Here is a 19,875-nt window from a genome sequence, read left to right as displayed (position 1 = left end):
CATCATGAAATGGGCAAATGCGTTGAGTCTTCAAAAAAAATTCACTGGACCTGAAGACAGTCTCTCACAATAGCACCAGATGGTACACTGATACAGATGGGTTCCTAGAACACTCCCCTAGTGAGGAAAACCTGTACCAAAAGGGGCCCACCCTCCAGAAGTTAATTGAAGGGTTTTTTTGGGGGGGTCCCTCCTCATAGGTGTTATAAGGAATCAGGAACCTTGAACAGCCAGAGTCAGGATTTTTAACAAAAACACATTCCTATGTATCCTGCCTTGTGCCAACTATTATGGCAAATGAGTTTTGGGGGGTTATACCTGGTAAGTTATGTTTAGAGATCGTCTCATGAAGATTTCTCTAGTTGAATAGAAACCCTTCTACTAAAAGCCAGCGGGTTCTTGAACCCAAAGACATTCTCTTTGAGTGCCTTAAGTTTCTGCTTGAATCACAAGTTCCTATTGGGTGAAAAAAACTTTCGAGTAACTCCAAGGTCTGTGTTATTGGCAACTTAAGACACAAAGTATTTTATTTTTAAACTTCGAACATTTGAAACCAAGAGCCTAGGTTAAATAATGCAATTCTTCCAAAACTGAATGTGCTCATTCGAAGCTCAGTTTTTCTGCTGGAACACTACTGCTTTGATGACCTGTGACTGGGCCGACTGATCAGTCACAGTAACACTCCTATTATCCTTGGTGAGGGTTTAAAACATTCTAGATGAGACGGATTTGTGAGTCTTATGCGGGCATTTCCATTCTGAAAGTCTCCTGAGAGGCATATCCCCACATGCAGGAATCCATCTTCATCATTCTCACTTTTCTACACCAGAAATCGCCATGGAAACGCACACCTGTTCAGTGTCCCTTCACCAGCAGGAAAAAGGCTTGATTAGCATTCAATTGTATGTCTTTTGAATTATTCTGATTGATTACTCCTGTGGACATGATTACTCCTGGTCCAAGCAGCTCAGTTTTATCCAGTACAGGGAGCTGCTTCTCACCCTTGTATCTTTCTATGATCCCTGGGATTTTAGTAGAATGCTTTTCTTGGGTCAGTCTGTCACCTTCTACTGTTTGTAGAACGTATGAAACTGTTTGAAAATCTTTTCCCACGACAGGGAGAGGTAGAGTGAGCTGGTGCAAGATTGGTGGAGGTGGCGGCTGTGACTCAGGCAACAGTGATGTCCTTTGTCCCCAGCCCTAACTCCACAGCTGGGTCTACTCGAATGGACTTTTTATTATGTGACAGTGACCCACATGGTAACAGACTTGCCTGAGATGTCCTCCAGGGCTGGCCTGGAATGGGTCCAGGGACAGGTTGGAAGGGAGAAGGAAAACCATTGCACCCTGCTTGCACCTATCAAGCACATCTCCTTCAGTAAACTGGCCACTATAGGACCAGGAGGATCTGGGGACTGAGTGGTCATCTGGCAAACAAGATGGGTCTCTTCATGGTCACCATTTATCTCATGTCAGGGTTCAGGACAAATGCCACGGCAGCACACAGCATGGGTCCAGGGAGAGGCTTTACTGGGAGAAGGGAAAATTACTGGGCTGAGTCACTAAGGGGAGAGAGGGCAGGAGGTGTCTGCTCCCCAGAGAGAGCAGAGAGGGGCGTTCCTTCCTCCCCAGAGAGAGGAGTCCTGGGCAGGCCATCTGCAGGGTATGCAGCATGGTCCACCTTCCGCTGGAAGGAACTGCCCCTTGATACGCACGGGAAGAAAAAGTTTTCCTGGCCCCTCTTAGGGTCCCTGGTTTGGTCTGAAAATCAAACAATCAAAAACAGATTATGAACATATACATTTGTTTAATATAAATTGGATGTAGCATTGAAGCCTTCACGAGAAAATGAGGACCCAAAGAAACAAACCTGAGTATTTCTGTTCTGGATGTGGTGACAAGTGGGCAGCTATGTAGAAATATGACAGGTTAAGGAGTATGAGGTAAGCACAGTGACCTGGGGGAAGCTAAGCAAGGCCTGTTGGTCAGGATTCTCCTTGATGTCACTGGGTCTTGGGAGATGAGAGTGTTCCCTTCTTCTAGGAATAGGGAGGGCACTTCTCCAGGGGGAGAAGAGGGTGGGGAAGGTCAGAGTGACTTCCTGCCTCTGCTATTCTCTCAAACTCCTCCAGCTTAAAAAAAGACTCACTATGCCAAGGTGCCATATTTTGGCATGTCCTGAACCCCATCCATATCCTTCTTTGTATAGGGGAGGTGTGAGAAAGCCCCAGCTGCAAAGGGAGGCAGGACACACTGGGAGGCTGGTGTTCATAGAACTTGCCTGGGAATGCCCACTGTTCACCACGCGGAGACCTGGGGCCCTTGAAAAGCTACTGGAGTTGGGAGGAAGGAGTGGGAGGAGGGACTGCCCCCCTCGAGCAGCTGGTGTGAGCACAGCCTCTTCTGCTAAGAAGGAGCCTCCCGTCCCCACTGGCTCACTGTCCTGGCAGAATGAGCAGGCGAGCTAGCTCACTGCCAGCTCTTCTGATCCCTGCACCGTGACCCAGGGGTGAGACAAGAGGAGGAAGCAGGGACAAAACACACCTTTCAGGCCAGGACAATTGGACATCTAAAGGAGGAGGAGGTAGGGAGCAGGTAGGAGAAGGGGGAAGTTCGTGGAAAAGACTTGAAAGTATTGATGTGAAAAAGCTTCCACTATTTCCTTGGGGCACAAATGACAATGCATTGAATACCTGCCAAGCTCAAATAATTGCATCAGCTATTCTCTGACAAAATGGATTAGAAAATAAATACCTACCAATTTATTTAAAAGAATATTTAAAAATCTGCTCTTTTGCCCTCTCCCTAGAATAATGGAAAAGGAAACCAATCATTTCAGCGTCCGTCCCAGTTTTGACTGTGAGTCAGTTTAGTCCACTGTGTCCTCTGACTGACCCCTCAGCACGTTGGGGCAGTGAATGACCTCTGGTCTAAAACCCTGGGTGTAGAAATGATGTGTGAACAAGATTATTCACCACAGGACTTTTTAAAAATAAGAAGTAATTGCAAATAACTGAAAATGAGTATTGCAAGGGAAGTCATTACATAAATTATGTCACACAATTCCCTGGAACATAACACAACTATAATAATACATGACATTCACAGTTCAGTGTTAGATTTTTAAAAATTGGCATTGTTAGCCGAACAGTGTCTATTCTATGCTATTATTTGTGAGAAAAAAAGGTTGTGGTAAGAGCGTATATTGTACACGCAAGAGCATTTCTGGAAAGATGTACGAGAAACTAGTAACATTGATTGTCTTCAGGAAGGAGTGCTAGGTGGCTGGAAGCAGAGGTGAGAGACATTGCACCGAAATATAGCTCGTGTCTTTTGAATGATGTGAATATATTATACATTCTGGAAAAAATATGGCTTAAAAACAGGCATAAAACCTTGAGTTTGCTACCTGTTTCAGACAGCATCTTTCTGCATTTGCTGGCGGCCTTTTGTCAAATTTTCTGTTATGTCGTTTTTCTGGACTCTTTTCTTCCAGGCAGTGAGTGCACTTGTCTTCTTTTGAAAGTGTGGGTTTGGTGTCAGATGGACTCCGGTTGGGAGCTGCCCCCCCACCCTCTGGCAGTTGGAAATTTAGGCAAGCCGGTTTGCTAGGACCCAGAATGTTCCCACATGTTCCCAGTGTGGCATCTAGCCTCCCCCAGAATGACTGATCCACAAGAGCTCGAGTGTCTTAATTTAATGACCCCCCGCAGGGCTGCACATCATCACTCCCACCTTACTCTACTCTTCAGAAGCCAGTCACTGATCCAGGCCATGGGCCAGGGGCAGGACACTAAGTTTTTCCTGAACAGGGGAATAGCAACAACAAAAAAATTGTGGACATATTTTAAAACTGCCATAAAAACATAACCATATAATTTATCATTCAAACTCAGGCACTTTAAAAGTGGTGTTATTAATAATCGAGTCTGGACAGTAAAACTGGGACGTTCCTGGACAAACCAAGATGCACTGTCGCTGAGTTATCTGTCTTCCCATCACCTCTCATGGAGATGAATCTCAGACCAAGACATGTTTGCAAATACCTATGACAAACTGACGCCCAAACACTCACTCATGCGTCTTGCTCTGCAAGCTGAGTGAAATTCTAGCTCCCTGCTCATCTAGGAACTCCAACAAACATTTTACCGGAAGACTATTTTCCACCCAAAGTGAGAGAGCGCTCTGACCAAAGATCGGCTAAGTTTCTAATTGCGTTAGGCAAGAGAATCCTCTTACATGAAGAAATGCAGGGCAGAAATAGAAATCTAGGAGTCTTTCCCAAGGTTGCCAGGCTCCCCAGATCGCTCATCAGTCTTTTCCCCATTGAAAAGGCCTTATACTATCTCTTAAGAATCCCACTGCGTTTGGGTTCAGAGAGCAGTTTTTGAAGCTCTTGCAGAAATGTCATCCAGAGTGTGGCACTTCTATGTATCACCTACCTTTCAAGTGTGGATTTATGATTAGAATGCTTCAGGAGTTGACAAACATCTCCTTGGAGAGGGACAAAAACTAATTTAAACAGACATCTGCACATCACACTACTTCTGCTGAAGTGCTCAAAAGTGAATTTCATTCAATATGCAAAACTCAATAAGTGGGCCCCTCGGCAGCCTTTGGTTTTTAACAATTCTATTAAAAATGATCATTTCAAGGGGAAAATAAAGTTACAGAGAGGAGAGATTCAGACTGCTAGTAACACCTATTATTTTCTTGAATAGCATGTTGCTTTAAAATCTGGACAGAGCAAACCCGGAACAGGATCACCCCTGGTTTTCCTTGCTAGGGACCACCTCTCCTTGGACCTACCAGCGCCTACTGTCAGCGGTGCCTCTGTCATTTCTTTCTTTCTTTCTTTTCTTATTGCTGTTCAAGTACAGTTGTCTCCATCCAGCCACCCACTTCCACAGAGAAGCTGTTGCCCAGCCCTTTCCCAACCCTTGGTCCTGGTTCCCGGTGATGATATCACAGCAGCAGCGTGGGCCCAGCCCTCCGGATGGTGCTGTGCCCGCCTCATGTTGCTAAAATCCAGTGCTGAGGGAGAAACGTTTTTCAGACACTTCAGTTGGGGTTCAAGGTGTGCCATAATTTGGCCAAGCACTATCCTGTAGAAAAATAATATTGGCTGCACGTGTAACTTAAAATGTCTAGCAGTCATATTACAATTGTAAAAAAGAAATAGGTGGACTTAAGTTTAGTAATATATTTTATTCAATCTAATATATCCTGAAGGGGTTCAGAGTCTGCCACCCCAAAACACCCGAGAATGGCATAAGGATTATTTTGGCTGAAGGCAGTTGAAAAGAAGCAGACGCAGGGAAAACTCTCAGCCTTCTCCCATCGGCTTAGGGAGGGCAGAAGGATTTTAATCACTGGATACAACTCTAGACTCTTTCTTGCTAAAATAACCCTTCTCTTCTGTTATTTTTTCCATCCATGTATTCGTCTTCCCACAATTTGTTGTCCCCAGAAGCTTAAAGTCCTTTTCCTTTGTCTTGTTACTTCTCTACAAATTTATTGTTCTTTGTTAAGATGCTCTGTAAGTCCAAGTTTGAGTTACTCAGCACTGAGTAATCCTGTTTATGAGCAATACATGCATTCACAAAATTCTGTTTGTTTTTCTCTCTTTAAATTGTTTTTAAAGATTTAATTTACTTAGTTTTAGAGAGAGGGGAAGGGAAAGAGAGAGGGAGAGAAACATCAGTGTGTGGTTGCCTCTCATGTGGCTTCCCACTGGGGCCTGGCCTGCAACCCAGGCATGTGCCCTGACTGGGAATCAAACCAGCAACCCTTTGGTTTGAAGCCCTCACTCAATCCACTGAGCTACACCAGCCAGGGCTGTGTTTCTCTTGTGAATCTGCCTTTTGTCAATCTAATTTTTAGGGTCTCCACTAATGAACCTAAGATCAATAGAAAAAAATGAAATTTTTCTACCTTCCCTACAATCCAAATATGATTTCAATGTGTAAGCACTGTAAAAATTCATAATATATTACATTTTTAAATTAAGTGTTCAAATCTGGTGTGTATTTTACATTTACAACAATTTGACATTTACAGCAAACTTCTGTTTAGATTGGACACATTTGAAACGCCCAGTAGTCACCTGTGGCTAGAGGCCACTGTATTGGAGAAGACAGACCAGTTCTACAAGACCTTGAGCTCTTAAATTCCTGTTGCCCACAACACCTGTTCTTCCTGAAAATACTCTGAGGTTGTTGGCCTCTTAGGTTGACTACAACTGTTCCCTTTTCTTGGAAATCCTTTGTCAGATAGACAAAGGAATGATAAGCCATGTCTTATCATCTCGAAAGACGACAAAGCTTTTCCACCCGGACCAGCTGTGCTCGTTCACTTATCTTACTTTGTCAGAGACGATTGCAGTGTATACATGCCTGTTGTCTTTATCTTTATTGTCTTCTTGAGACTTATTTTTTATTTCACTTCTCAGGCCTACCAGATTGCCCTGCATATACTAGGTACTCAGAAGAGATTTGTTGTGTTGAAGTAGACTGCTCTGGATTCACTATAAAGGCAAGGATCTTGTCTGTTTAAAATGAAGCCACTGATAGCTAGTGAAACACCTGCCTGGCAATATGTTTCCTACCTACAGGGAAACCAGACGCCTGCTGACTGAGTCACTCCACATGCAAGCAACCATTAATTATATGGAAATTGCTCACATTCCATGGCAGTTCAAGAAAGTCCTCACCATTCTGTTGATCACTCTATTTAAATTAGCCACAATCACTTTAAGGCTGTTCAGGGCTCCCCGTCCCATTTGGTATGTTGTCTATTACCTTAGCTAGAATATTCTTTGTCATGTCTTAGAAAACTCCCAGTTAGTTCACATCAGGCACTGAGGATTATTGAAAGGAAGTGGAAAGAAGGTAACTGCTTTGACTAAATATTTATGAAGTGCCCGCTCACATCTCCCCAGTCCCGTTTGATCCAAAAAAAGAATTCTGCCGGGAGCAGCGGAGTAGCACCAGAGCACTAGACTTCCTCCCTGGGGGTCTGTCTCTCTCCCCTCTGCTCATTCCTGCTGCTGTGAGGCAGTGAAAAACACCAACCTGCCTTCCTTACAGAGACGTCCCGGGGCTGAGGGTACTTGAGTTTCTTCCACAAAGAATATAAAATATTACTCCATACCAAAGACTATTTTCTGATACTATCTACAGCGTTATTTCACATAGGTATTTGCTCTGTGCTTATTTCCCAACAGAAAGGAAGCCCCGTGGGTCTGACCTACCCTGAGCCACACCCTCTGGACTCCCCTTCCTGTCTAGAGACCGGCTTCTCATTCACCCCTACAACTAAATTTTGCTGAATGTGGAGACTTCCAGTAAAACAAGATCACTCCATGTGAAAAACTTGATCTTTGGCGTGAAAACCCCTGGGCTAACCAACCATGCACCATGAGATACTGGGCAAGTTAATAAACTTCTCTGAACTTTGTTTCTTTGTGGCTGATACTATTTAGCTCATAAAATCATGGTGAGGTTTAGATGAGATAAGATATAACACCTGAAGCGCCTGATGCATGGCAAATGCCAAACACACAGGACAGATAACTTACAAAACAGGAAGTACCTGCGGTGCCTTTTCATGCGGGCTGCAGTCCAGACCCTGTGCTGGCTTTTCCCGCATGACTTTTTCATGATCCATGTAAAAGAGTTTTGATGCTCTGAAAACTGAGTAGAAGTTACCCATTTATAAGGGAAATTTACGTTAGAATGTGAGTCTGTAATAGGAGAGAAATTACCAGAGATAATTTCTCACCTGAGAGACTTATCTATAACACAATCTTTATTTACCAAATAGTTCCTCTTCTTACCTTCCTATGAATTGACTTCTCCCTTTGAAGTCCCAGACTTTAGCTTGGGATGCTATGTAAGCCTCAATTGTCTGGCTGCCTTTTGAGTCTCATATCTTTGTGGGGCTCCCATAATTAATAAATTCGATTGATTTAAATTTTAATTAATTTCATTAACTTAATTAAATACAATTTAAATTGTTTCATTTTCTTCTGCCAATCTGTTTTTATTACGAAAGAGCCTCAGCCACAAACCTAGAAGCGTAAAGGAAAAATTATTTCCTCTCCCCTACATTTGGCATACTACCAGCATTCCCTGGAACATCAGTTGGAAGTTTTACTACACAATAATAGTCCCACCCAATACACAGGAGGAAGTTGACGCCTGGAAAAGTTAAGGCTGCATAAGTCTTAAGTACCTTATAAACATTGGTGCTATTGTGAATAAGGAATGGTGCTGAGGTTTAGTTTTCAATAGTCCTGGAAATATTTACTCAAACCAACATATGCTTATTATAATATTTGTGCATTATCTTTTCATTAAACGTTTTACTTTGAGGCAATTGTAGATTCATATGCAGCTATAAGAAACAATATGGAGAGCAAGAGAGAGGTCTTGTGTACCCTGTATCCGTTTTTCCCCAGTGGTGGCGCCTCACAGAACTGCGGCCAGCATCACAACCAGGACAGCCATGCCGACGCAGCAAACCATTTCCATCAACAGCATGATCCTTCCTGTTGCCACTTTACAGCTGCACCCGCTTCCCTCCTTCTCTCCCACCTTGACCCCTGGCAACCACTAACCCATTCTCCATTTCTATGATTGTGTCATTTCAGGAATATTATATAAATGGAATCGCATGGGTTTCTTGTTGCCTCAGCCTGTAGTAGATTATAGTCAGAGCTATAATATGAGTGGAGGGCCTGTTAGAAGCTGGAAGGTTATGAAGTTTAAGAAGTGGGCAAGGGCCAGATCACACATGCCATATGTAATAATTTGGACACTATTCCATAGACCGTGGAAAGCTGTTTCAGGATTTTAATTAGAAACTGACGATTTCAGGTGTGTGAGCTCACTCTGGCCGCTGTGTGCTGGATCAGTCTAGGCTGGGAGCAGGACGAACCATCAGAACATCACGTCGGTAGTCCATGGGAGAGACTGCGAAGAGCTAAACTAAGCAGTGGCAGGAAGAGAAGGAGGACACACACAGAGAAGACGTGGAAGAGAAAGCGTGGAGGTGGGGGCTGAGAGCCAGGACTCTGGCTGGGGTGACGGGCTCGGGGGGAGAGCCATTTGCCAGGGCAAGCAAAGGACAAGGTCAGGGGTAAGAGGATGATTCGGTGTTCAAATACTCATTGCAAGGTACTTGTAGGACATCTGTGGACAACATCCAGGAATATATGTGGGGCAAGAGCGCTAAAGAGAAGTTGATCTTCCGCCCACACGTTACAGGGAGTGGAATCAATCCCCAGAGAGAGAGAGGCCCATGGAGACTGGGGACACGAAGAGAAGATGGGGAGTGAGACAAGTCACTTCCCTGTTATTTATTTTCTTATTACTATACTTCAAATTAAGTATAGTAATCATCATCAAGCATACATCATATTTCCAGGGGAGAAAGAATGCAAGACAAGGCTTAAAACATTGTAGAATTTTGTAAATTCAAGGTATTACTACTCCAATAAATATAATCTTAAAACAGAATTATAATGAAATACTGGCAAGTTTTTAGCTGCTTTTATTTTTATTTTTTATCGCCAAGCACTTTTTAAACATTTCTCAAGCATGTAAGTCACGCTGCTATTTTTGAAGACCTCGGAGAGGGAGACATACAATTACAGCGATATTCTGAGTGGTTGTTTAGACTTAAAGAGCAGCTTCTACGTCTAGAATCTTATAATTAGGGCAAGTCCTCAGCCGAGCTCCAGAACAAGTGGGATGGGGCCATGGAAAGCAAAAGGATCAGACCCTCATTGAAGAAGTTTAAAACCAGCATCCGGATGTAGCTTTTCTTCCTCTGGGCGTTCATCTCTGAATTCTCCGTTTGCTCGCTGCTCTGAGTGCTCTCTGCCAACACAAGGTGGAGTGGAGGAGAGCCCCCTTGCAAATCAGAACATACGGAATCAGATTTAGTAGTCTACCCTTCCCTCTATTTTTAGCACCATCCCCAGCCTCCAGATGGGAGGTATTTATTTCCTTCATTTTAAATATTTTTTATTATTAATAGGATTCACGAATACTATAGTGAAAGCAGAGAGAGGACTCCAAATTGGCTATTAAAGAAAATGCACAGGAGTGCAAAAAATTTAATGCTAAACCATAATATACTCTATGTATCCGAGAAATAAAATCACAGATTTGCAAACTCTCCAGAGAATTCACAAATTCTATCAAATCTATGCAGGTATTTATCAAGCCGTTTCCCTCTTACTAGACTGAAGGAGACAGGAATCATTTATTCAAATTCTTCCGGTCACACTGATTAATGAATGCTTTCATTCATCCAGCCAGTGTCTCTCCGGTGAGGACTGTAAGCATGTCACTGTGGATGAGGCGTGGAGCTTGGGCAGGGGCAGGGGGGTGCTGGGAGAGGAAGAGCTCGAAATATTTAGTCTGGTGCATACCAGTGATCTAATAGAATCTTGATGGTGAAGTTATCAAAATCTTTCCCCATTTTCCGAGAATTCCATACTAACTAAGGGCCTCAGGACACCACAGACATAGGCACTGTGGATTCTCCACATTTGCTGATTCTTTTTTTGGATGAAGGTATCTGTGGTGAATTAACTTACTTATCGCTGCCTAATTTCAAAGAGGGTGTGAGCTGGCGGCTAAGGGTCCAAGCTTTGAGTTGGATAAAGGAGACCTGTGCAAGCAGAGTAATGAATCCTACATAACCAGATGCTGTGCCAAGACTACATTTGCCCAGGGGGGAAAAACCTGAGTAGTACTGCACAAAGTCATTCTGTGTCATTCTGAAGCTTTGCTGCATATAGTTGTACACCACGCCAAGGCATTCAGTCAGGAGGGCTGGTTTGTGGTTTAATTATGAATGAAATTCAGTAAGATATATGTGTCCTCCAGGAAGGCCCCATCCACCTCTGGCCCATGTCTCCACCTTTCCTCTAGGCTTCATCTGTGTTGGGAAGAATTACTCTCAGTGAGCAGCAAGCTTAGTGGTGCTGATTGGTGCTAAGTGGTGCTTAGTCCGATCAGCTCCCTGCGTGAAGGAGCAGCTGAAGGAGCAGCGTGATGACCCACCACATGATACAGCAGAGTTGGGTGGGGTGGGAAGGGAAATCATGCTGAGGCTGGTGCTGGGAATCAACGTGAACAAACAGACCTTTTGCAGGTCGGGGGTTGGGGGGGCATAGTGTTGGGGACAGGGAAAGGTAGAGAAAGGAAGCAACCTAAGAGTGGTTCTCTGCTATTACTGAAATGCGTGGCTTCTTATCGCTTCTAAATCAAGAATGGGTTTTGTCGGGTGGCTGGCTCTTCATCTGTCCATATAAGTGAGGAACACCAGCCAGTTTTATCACACATTCAACACATATTTATTGTGCACCTGCTACGTGCTTGTTTGTTCCAGGAGCTGGAGAGCCAGGACTGGACAACTCAAGGAGCTCAGACTCTGGGGTGGGGTGGGGGTGGGAGGATAAGCATTCTAAAGAGTAAAAAGTTAGCATGCCTGTAGCACTGATCACCCCAGTGCCCTTGACCCAAGTGTTCACCATTTCACACGTCTGCATGTCCTTGCTCCGCCTGCATAGGACCAGTGGCACGACGAGCCACTCATTCCTGACTCCACACTGTCCTCACTCACCTTATTCATCATCCTCATGTCTCTCTGCCCCATTCACTCCTATGCATTGTCTACAGCAGAGGCACACACTGAGTAGTTTTTAGGATTTAACCAAGACCCAAGGCCTGAGATTCCACTCCCTACTTTCCATTTTGGTGGACTTCCTGGCACAGTCATACCACCTGCTCAGCCCTTGGTTTGCTACAAGGCCCCAGCTTTTGTACATGCCCCTCCCAGTGTTCACTTGTGTATGTACTCACTCTGGACCAATAGATGACTCCCAACACACACCCCACTCTGTGCTGAGAAACAACAGTACCTGTCCTCCTTCCCGCGCACAGCAGGCGGTGATACACCTACAGGCCCCAGCAGGGTTGACAGCTGCTCACCATGCCCCGAGACATCCCTCAGCCCTACTGGAGCTATTCTCATGGACAACTGCCCTTTTAAAGACCAGGAAAACCAGCTCTCTGGGACTGGGCCTAGACACCCTAAGGAGTGTGGAGGAATGAGAGTGAAAGTCCCCAGCATCTGCACTTGGCCATGAACCTACTGGAACTTGAGCTAGGACATTTGTGAAGCACTTCTCTGTCACTCTTCTAATTTGTTATTACCATCTGAGGATGTGGTTTAGGCACACATCATTACAAGCATCTTTAATATCTGTATGCAAGATCACTTTACCCCAAGGTAAAAGTGAGTGGTTGGTGTTAGTTGATGAGCAGCTCTGTGTAGCATCCCTAACAGATGGCAACTCCTAAGAGGAAAAGGTTTGCTGTCTAGCACCCTCTCCCTCTCCAGGGGACAGGTATTGTGGCTTGTCTTGGGTCTCACTTCTTCCCACTTCCTCCTTCTCTTCCCCACTCAATAACTGAGGTCATTTGCTAGTTCTGCAGGAGAGTGTGGGGCTCTGGTGAGTTCCTCTGTGCCAAGAGAATCAGACCTTCCCGGCACTTTGATGTCCTGGGGAGATCAGACATAGCTTCGTGAAGTAGGAAAAGGCATCGTGTAAAGCAATGTAACAAAGAAATGCAAATAAAACATCCTAGGGCTATGGATTCTAGAAGGGCCTGGAGCAGAGATGCACTATAGAGATGACAATGACAGAAGGCTTGGTGGAAATAGACCCTCCAAGATACTGGGTACAGTGCCTGCTGGCGGTGAGCACCACATCACTCGCCAGATAGAAGGAAAACTGGCCAGGGGTGCTGGGAAAAGCCCAGTGTGTGCGGCAGGCTTCAGACAGCCGTTAGCACTCCCCTGCCCACAGAGGAGCTCCATTTGAAGTTCTCACCTGGCAGACAAAACACACTTTCTGCATAATGAAGTGCTGAGCCAACCCTTGGGGGGAACCCCTGAAGGTCTCCTTGGCAACTACACTGCCATTTGCAGCATGCCATATCCCCATCTGCATCATTTTCTTTCTTAAATTTCAACTATTACCATGGAAGGAAATGACATTTTATTTAAGGTGTAGCTGACCTCTGATCCGTGTTCTTTCTTCCAAGCTGGGTAACAGAGGTGTTGGTATATCTCAGGTAACAAACAGTATTTAAGTTGATCTAATAAGCAACTGAGATAATCATAAAATAGGTCATTTAAATAATGAACTGATTAATTTATTTTGCCCACTTGTGCATTATGTATATACTTTAAATGCATTCGCTCTCCTTCCCCCTAAAGAATAGAAACATCATGTTTTCAATTTGTTGTCTAAATTTTAGAGGCATTCTCTTTTGACTACATATTAGTGTGAACAGATTTATACTCAAATTTCCTACAGGAAGTCCCTTGGAGACGTGTCCTATGTTCACTCTTGTTACATTATCAAAAGTACACACTAAGTTTACCCAAGGCGGGTTGATGCTGTGAAATAGTATGACTCAGGGATCAGAACTACTGGGCTGCCATCCCATTCTCAGGTTCCCAGAAGTCTGTAATTAATTCTCCAAAGCTCATCTTGGGTGTATACCATTAGGGTTTGTCTGGACAACAAAGAGTTTAAGGAACCTTCAGGGTGAATAGCAACACTGGAGGTGTTTGATTCTTACCCAGGTAATAACTTTGTTTCTTTGTTACACCCAAGCTGCAACAGCCACAAGGAAAACGGAACCAGCGCCTATGGCCCAGGGTTACAATGACTGCTGGGAAGTGTATATCCCTGGGCTCAAAGGCCTAAAGGATCACAACACAGCAATTCTTTCCCATGCAGGGTGAGGTTCCTCAAAACACTCACGCAGCACTATTTGTGGAAGAACCTGAAACCTTATACAGAAAACAATAGGAAACTTTGGCAGACCCGGGTTGTACATACACTTAGGAAAGTACCTATATTCTTAGGTTTACTAAAATATACCAAGAAATACAGACCTTGAAATAGAAATATTCATATTGCTTTACTCATTTTACCTGAATAGTATGAGAAATGTACAGTTAATTTCCATTTATCGACCTTTGTTCACTGGAACTTGGACTGGCTATCCCTCTCCTAGCTCACCATTTCAGCATTAGAGGTGTCTGATTAGTTTTACTTTGTTATAGACGATCTGTTCAAAAGGAGAATCTTTTTTTTAATCTGGGTGAGTCTGTTCTTTAATGCACCCTATACTGTATTTGAAATGCACTCTGCTTCAAAAAAAAAAAAAATGCAGGCTTTCATCAGGAACCATGGACCTTCCACCAGTTACCTCCTTCTGTCCTTAGTCCTGGGATTTTCTTCCTCATGGTTGCAAGATGGCTGCTGTGTCTGCAGCATCGAGACCACGCACGAGGCTGGAAGGAGGAAGAGCAACACGAAAAGGCGATGTTCTTTTCTTCTGGCAGCCGTTTATAGGGAGGGAAGGTCTGGAGGGATGTTCTACATCCCACTGGTGTCGCATCATCACACCCTCAACTGAAAAGGAACCTAGGAAGGCAAGAATATTTCATTGATGATATTTCTGCTCTAAGCAAATGAGCATTTTGCTAGTTTGCAAGGAGTAAGTGAAAGCCAGTGCATAGCTACTGACATTTTGCTACAAATATTGTTCTGAATGTGTAACTGTGAAGCGGTTGACTTCTACCTCCTACTTGCCATTGCTCTTCTCTTTGGTATCTTCATTCACGCAATCCCTTAGGCTTCTTCTTAGGCTGAAGCTACTTTCAATGATCTCTTATGTTTCCAGTATTTTGCTACAAAAATCTCTTCCTTTCCTGCCAACTCTCTGCCTTCTTTTGTCTACGCCAATTACTTTGTTTCCTCCCTCTTCCCATTTTCTGAGTACCCCTAACAAAAGCTGCTCCTGATTCAAAATTCTTCTGTTAGCCAAAACATACTCAGAAATAATTTCATGTTTATCCTAAGTCTCTCATTAAATATCAGACATGAATCTGATATTTTAATCTGTAAAATTCTATACCTATAATACTGATAAGAGCTTGCTGTCAAGAGGGGCAGTGCTCAGGTACGCCTTGGGTTATTGATTGAAGGGACTCAAAGAGGGATCACTGTGCCAAAGTGGGAGAGTCCTACCTAGTCCAAACCAGGAAGGTCTAAGTGGAGAATCTGACTCTGGCAGGGGCAAAGGAGGGTGGAGATTGGAAAATATCTGCCTTTGCAGCATTTGTAAGCACGCTGCAATACTTTGCTGATTTTCTGATGAAATTGTGACAAGAGAGTATACACATCAAGTACTTGCTGGGGGCAGAAAGGGGTGGGTGGCTGAGATGTTGAAGTGGACAGCCAGACCCAGCCAGGTACGTACAGAAATAAAAATGTGCAGTCAGCACAGAACCTCTCTGCCACCCACAGCAGCGGGGGCAGGCTGGGAGAATTCCCAAGAACTCACTCCCAAGAGCAGGTGCGCGCACCCCCCCTGGACAGCTAGGGACCTGAGGATGTGACTGTGTGAGACGGACTCCCTTCTTGGGAGACTCAGACTGTTTTCTGGCAGCAAGACTGATTTTTAATTCAGACAATCTTTCTTTCTGCACAACTCTAACAGATGCACAGTTTAATAAAGTGCTATACGTGTAAGGGTTTTCCACACTACCTACAACTTCTCTGGGTAGAGACCTTGAACATGAATCTCTGGTGCCCTGTTGGAACATAAACAGATGTAATAATTGGACAGGAGAAATAGCAAGGAAAGAGAGAGGCCGAGATGCTGGGGGCGGGCTCCATCGTTCTCACACAGGACAGATGACCACTGACGAGGGGAAAGAAGCTGCCCTTGGCAGGTACACATGCGGGGACCGCCCAGTGGGAAAGCACTGGAGCGAAGGTGAAGTAACACGGAGCTAACACACTGGACATGGACATGCTGAGCCTTCAAGATCCATTAGCTTACAATAAGAAAGTCTACTTACAATTTTACACTCACCATGTACTCCTGCAGCTTAGAGTTACTACGTTTGTTTGATAGCAACAAGGGCTTATTTGTGTTGTTCCTTAATAAGCATGACGTTCTGTCCAAGCCTGTAAAACAAAGTTTAAAATGAAAGGCAAACAGATGCCCTCGTTGGGTTTTGGTCACATTCAGAGGAGGGCAGTGGGCTTTGTGCTGAGGTGCTGCCCTTGGGACATAAGCACCGGATCTCTGGAAGGCTGTGCTGATGTTTGGGAACTGAACCCTGGTCCTTAACCCGATGGCCACTAGCATCCTTTTATTCTCAGGTTATGTTCTTATATCATGTATTACAAACCCCTGAAAGAGAATAAGACTTTTAAGATAATTTTAACTATAAAATCAAATGTAATTAGTACTTACTATAATACTGAATTAATAAGAACACAGTAAAAGTATAGATGTTATTTAAAGATGTTCAAGAAATAAGGACATTTTACTTGGCAATAACTATATTTATGTCCTCAGTTTCTAGGCCTTTTTATTTCAACGTACAAGTGAGAAGATCTAAAACCACAAAATCTCCTTTGCTGTCTTCACCATTTGTAGGATATGCTATTTGAATTCACTAGAAATTCCCAGGACTTTTTTGCCAAAATATACTCATCGGGTCATAATGTAATCAGATTATCTTCTATACGGAGGACTATCGTGGATGGAATTGAGATTTTTCAAAAAACAGTTCCCGTGTCCCTAGTTTTTTGTTTATTTCTACATGAAATCTTCAGTGGAAAATCCCCATGAAAAGAGTCCCACAACTGTTGCAAATATGTTGTCACATCAGTTGTGATGGCCACTTCTTCATTCTCTAAAACCCTCTCTGAGAAAAGGAAAGTTTTTTCCGCATGCTTTATCCCAAGTAGAAATTTATTTATAGAAGCAAATAATTTGTCTCTGACCACACCGTGTTCTTATTAGATCAATATTAAGTTGAACTGTGTTCACTTTTATGTTTGGGTACAGCTCCTGAATATGCTAGGTGAAGGACAAACTTTCTATTTTTTTCATTGTCAACTGAAATATTACTTTGGCTGTAAATAAACAGACTTTTATTTCTCATGGCTTTCAAAAATAAATGTAACAGGGTTACAAATTTAAATTATACTACAACCAAAATTTGTTCCCCTTCACCTCCAGTGCTGGGGAAAACTGGGTGAAATCTTAGTTCTAATGAATAAAGAAAACCATGCCTTCAGATAATGCTGAGCTTTGGGGAAAAAGACAAAGACAAACAAAGAGCCTCCCGGATCTCTTATAAGGCGTGTCCCCCTGACTCACGTCCAAGACGGCTTCTATGGATACAGGGGAACAGGTGTGGTTTTCACGGTTCCTGGCTTGAGGAGAAGAGTCTTGGGCACAGTAGACGGATGATGGACCTAGTTCACTTGGTTAGTTCTTGCCCAGCTGATACTTGTGGCTTAATTCTGTGGCTACCATATAAAAAGGCCGCAAAAGTCCCTGTGTGTGCTGGTTTGCCACCTGCACCCTCCCTTCCCTTCTCCACACAAATTTTGACTTCATTTGCTTCTGGACCTCTTCATTGCTGATGGTTAGGGACCATTAGCACAGTCCCCGAGAGCTGCTCTTCAGTCGTCATGTGGTTAGAGTATGGGCTTATCCATGGGACTTGTGGCTTCTTTCATCTGGCCTCTTCTTGACGGACTTAGCCCTATCCTCGTTCTTCAGGGGCTACAGACATTTCTGAGTCCTTGGCCAGGTAGCTTGTTCTGTAACCCTCTCTACAAAGCATGCATCCCTGCCACAGCAGGCCCCACTGGGACGTTCTCCACCCCAGACTCCATAACTGCAGGATCCAATGTCACATGGGAAGCACGATGTCCTCCGGACCTTCTGCACCAGCGATGTGGGTTCCCTCCAGGTTGGGCAAACAGTCTGTGCGTAATCCTTCCCAGAGCCTCAAGTGGAGAGTTGGGCAAGAACCCCTTTCCCTCTCTACTTCTGAGTTTTCCTCACTCGTCTAAGCTGTGGGGGTGGCGAGGGTTGGGGGGACATTTCATCCCCGCACTTTGCCTTTTTTTGTCTTCCTTCTTCATCTTGCTTCCCTCTTCCCAATATTCTCTACAAGAAAAATGGGTGGGTTATCTTTTACTTTGTGAGGTTGTATCTTTTTCCAAGACCTGTAGCAGCAGCAGGTCTTGGAGCCTTGGCATCACAGAGAGCAGAAGTTTCTTCTCCAGCCCACAGAGGCTCTCCGTACACTGGATCCTGCTGGCTGGGTGGGGCTGGGATACGTTAAAGAAGAGATAGGAGTGTTTGGAAAATCCTCTCTCAAGGCAATGGTCTGACTTGGAAGCCTTTTTAATTTTTCTTTCATAATCTTATTTCTTATTCCATAACGTAAATAATACAAATGTTTTGCATCCCTCTTACTATAAATCCCAATTTCTACCACTGTACACCCCCCACCCATTCAATTAGCTAGATACTCAGGATAACTGGGCAGATACTACCCTCTCAAGAGAGACAAAAGAAAGAAGCACTTTACTAATTTTTATAATTTTACCCCATTACAAAATAAACATGCTGCTATGGGCAATTCTAGTGTATGTGGAAATAAATGATGTATATAAATCATGAAACATGCAAAGATCTGGTTTTTATCTCCTGGGGGAATTTTTGTCACTATATAAAAAAAGACAGAGCATTCTTTGTTTTTGCAGACAAACCTCTTTACCAAGTGGATGACAGTGCGTTATACGAAGAGCTACTCCTTCCTGCGCGTAGGCAGCTAGCTTGAAGTTTGACCGAGCACAGCAGGGGGTACCAGCAGTACGAATTGACTCACGTACACCAAGTGTTAGTTTGTGGTTCAGAATGAACTCTGGGGTCAGACTGAACACATCAACTCCTTTCACAGTTAAGTGAAGCAGTTCACAAAAACAGGATTCATCCAATTCCCTTCCTGGGTAACTACGACAGCTGACCGCAGCACAGCTATCATGTGGCTTGTCAAACTAGTAGCTACTCCAAGAGGAATCGGTTTTTCCCAGACTGGTGTGGCTCAGTGGGTTTGGTGTCATCCCACACGCAGACCAAAGGGTCACCTGTTTGATTGTTCAACCTGGTCAGAGCACAAGACTGGGGTGCAGGTCAGGTCCCTGGTGGGGGGTGTGCAAGAGTCAACTGATTGATGTTTCTCCATCTCTTTCTCCCTCCCTTCCCTTCTCTCTAAAAGTAAAATATATAAAATCTTTTTAAAAAAGAGGAATAGGTTTTGCAGTCTCTAGAAAATCTCATCATTAGACAAAGAAACATTCTGAACCTTCTTTGGTACATCTCCTTTCAATACAATTTTCTGAAAAACATGTCAATGGACAGAAATTTACCCAAGGCAGGAGCTTCTTTCCCTTGGCATGGGAACTTGCCACTTAATAGGATGTTTGTATCCAAAGCTTCTCAAGTCAAACTCACATGTCCTCAGGGTTTGCTATGATAAAACCACTCTACTATACATACATGATAACAGGGTGTATATTCTCACATTTAAAAAAATTATGTTTCAGACAGTTTGAGTGTTTGGAATCACAGGGTACAGAAGACACTGCAGTTGTTGAGTTCTACCCTCTCCAATACACAAGTAAAGTTGAATAAAACATCTGGTTCTGGTTCTACCAGTGTCTACATAACACAGAATACAAATTTAAGAAGATACAGAATTTTGTTATGGGATAAACTACAATCAACAAATTAGCAGTTGATGGCTAACTGCTCAAGCCAACTTACCTCTTCTGCCGACACGCCATTATTTACACCTGCATCGAGAAACACCCCACGATGTGGCAAGACAGGTGAAGCCACAACAGAGCAGCTCTGTGTAAGTGAGTTAACTCACCAGCACACGATTACTGGC

At 43.8% G+C, this 19,875-nt stretch overlaps 1 pseudogene; it reads right to left on the bottom strand.

Moving 5' to 3' along the window:
* Window positions 1–738: 738 nt before the first annotated feature.
* Window positions 739–8,510, bottom strand: LOC128625821 (microtubule-associated proteins 1A/1B light chain 3B-like; annotated as a pseudogene).
* Between the last annotated feature and the right edge of the window lie 11,365 nt (window positions 8,511–19,875).

The sequence above is a fragment of the Artibeus jamaicensis genome, unplaced genomic scaffold (assembly GCF_021234435.1).
Source record: "Artibeus jamaicensis isolate MK-2021 breed Jamaican fruit bat unplaced genomic scaffold, CSHL_Jam_final contig_923, whole genome shotgun sequence".
Taxonomy (NCBI): domain Eukaryota; kingdom Metazoa; phylum Chordata; class Mammalia; order Chiroptera; family Phyllostomidae; genus Artibeus; species Artibeus jamaicensis.
This window is presented reverse-complemented; position numbering and strand designations above follow the sequence as displayed.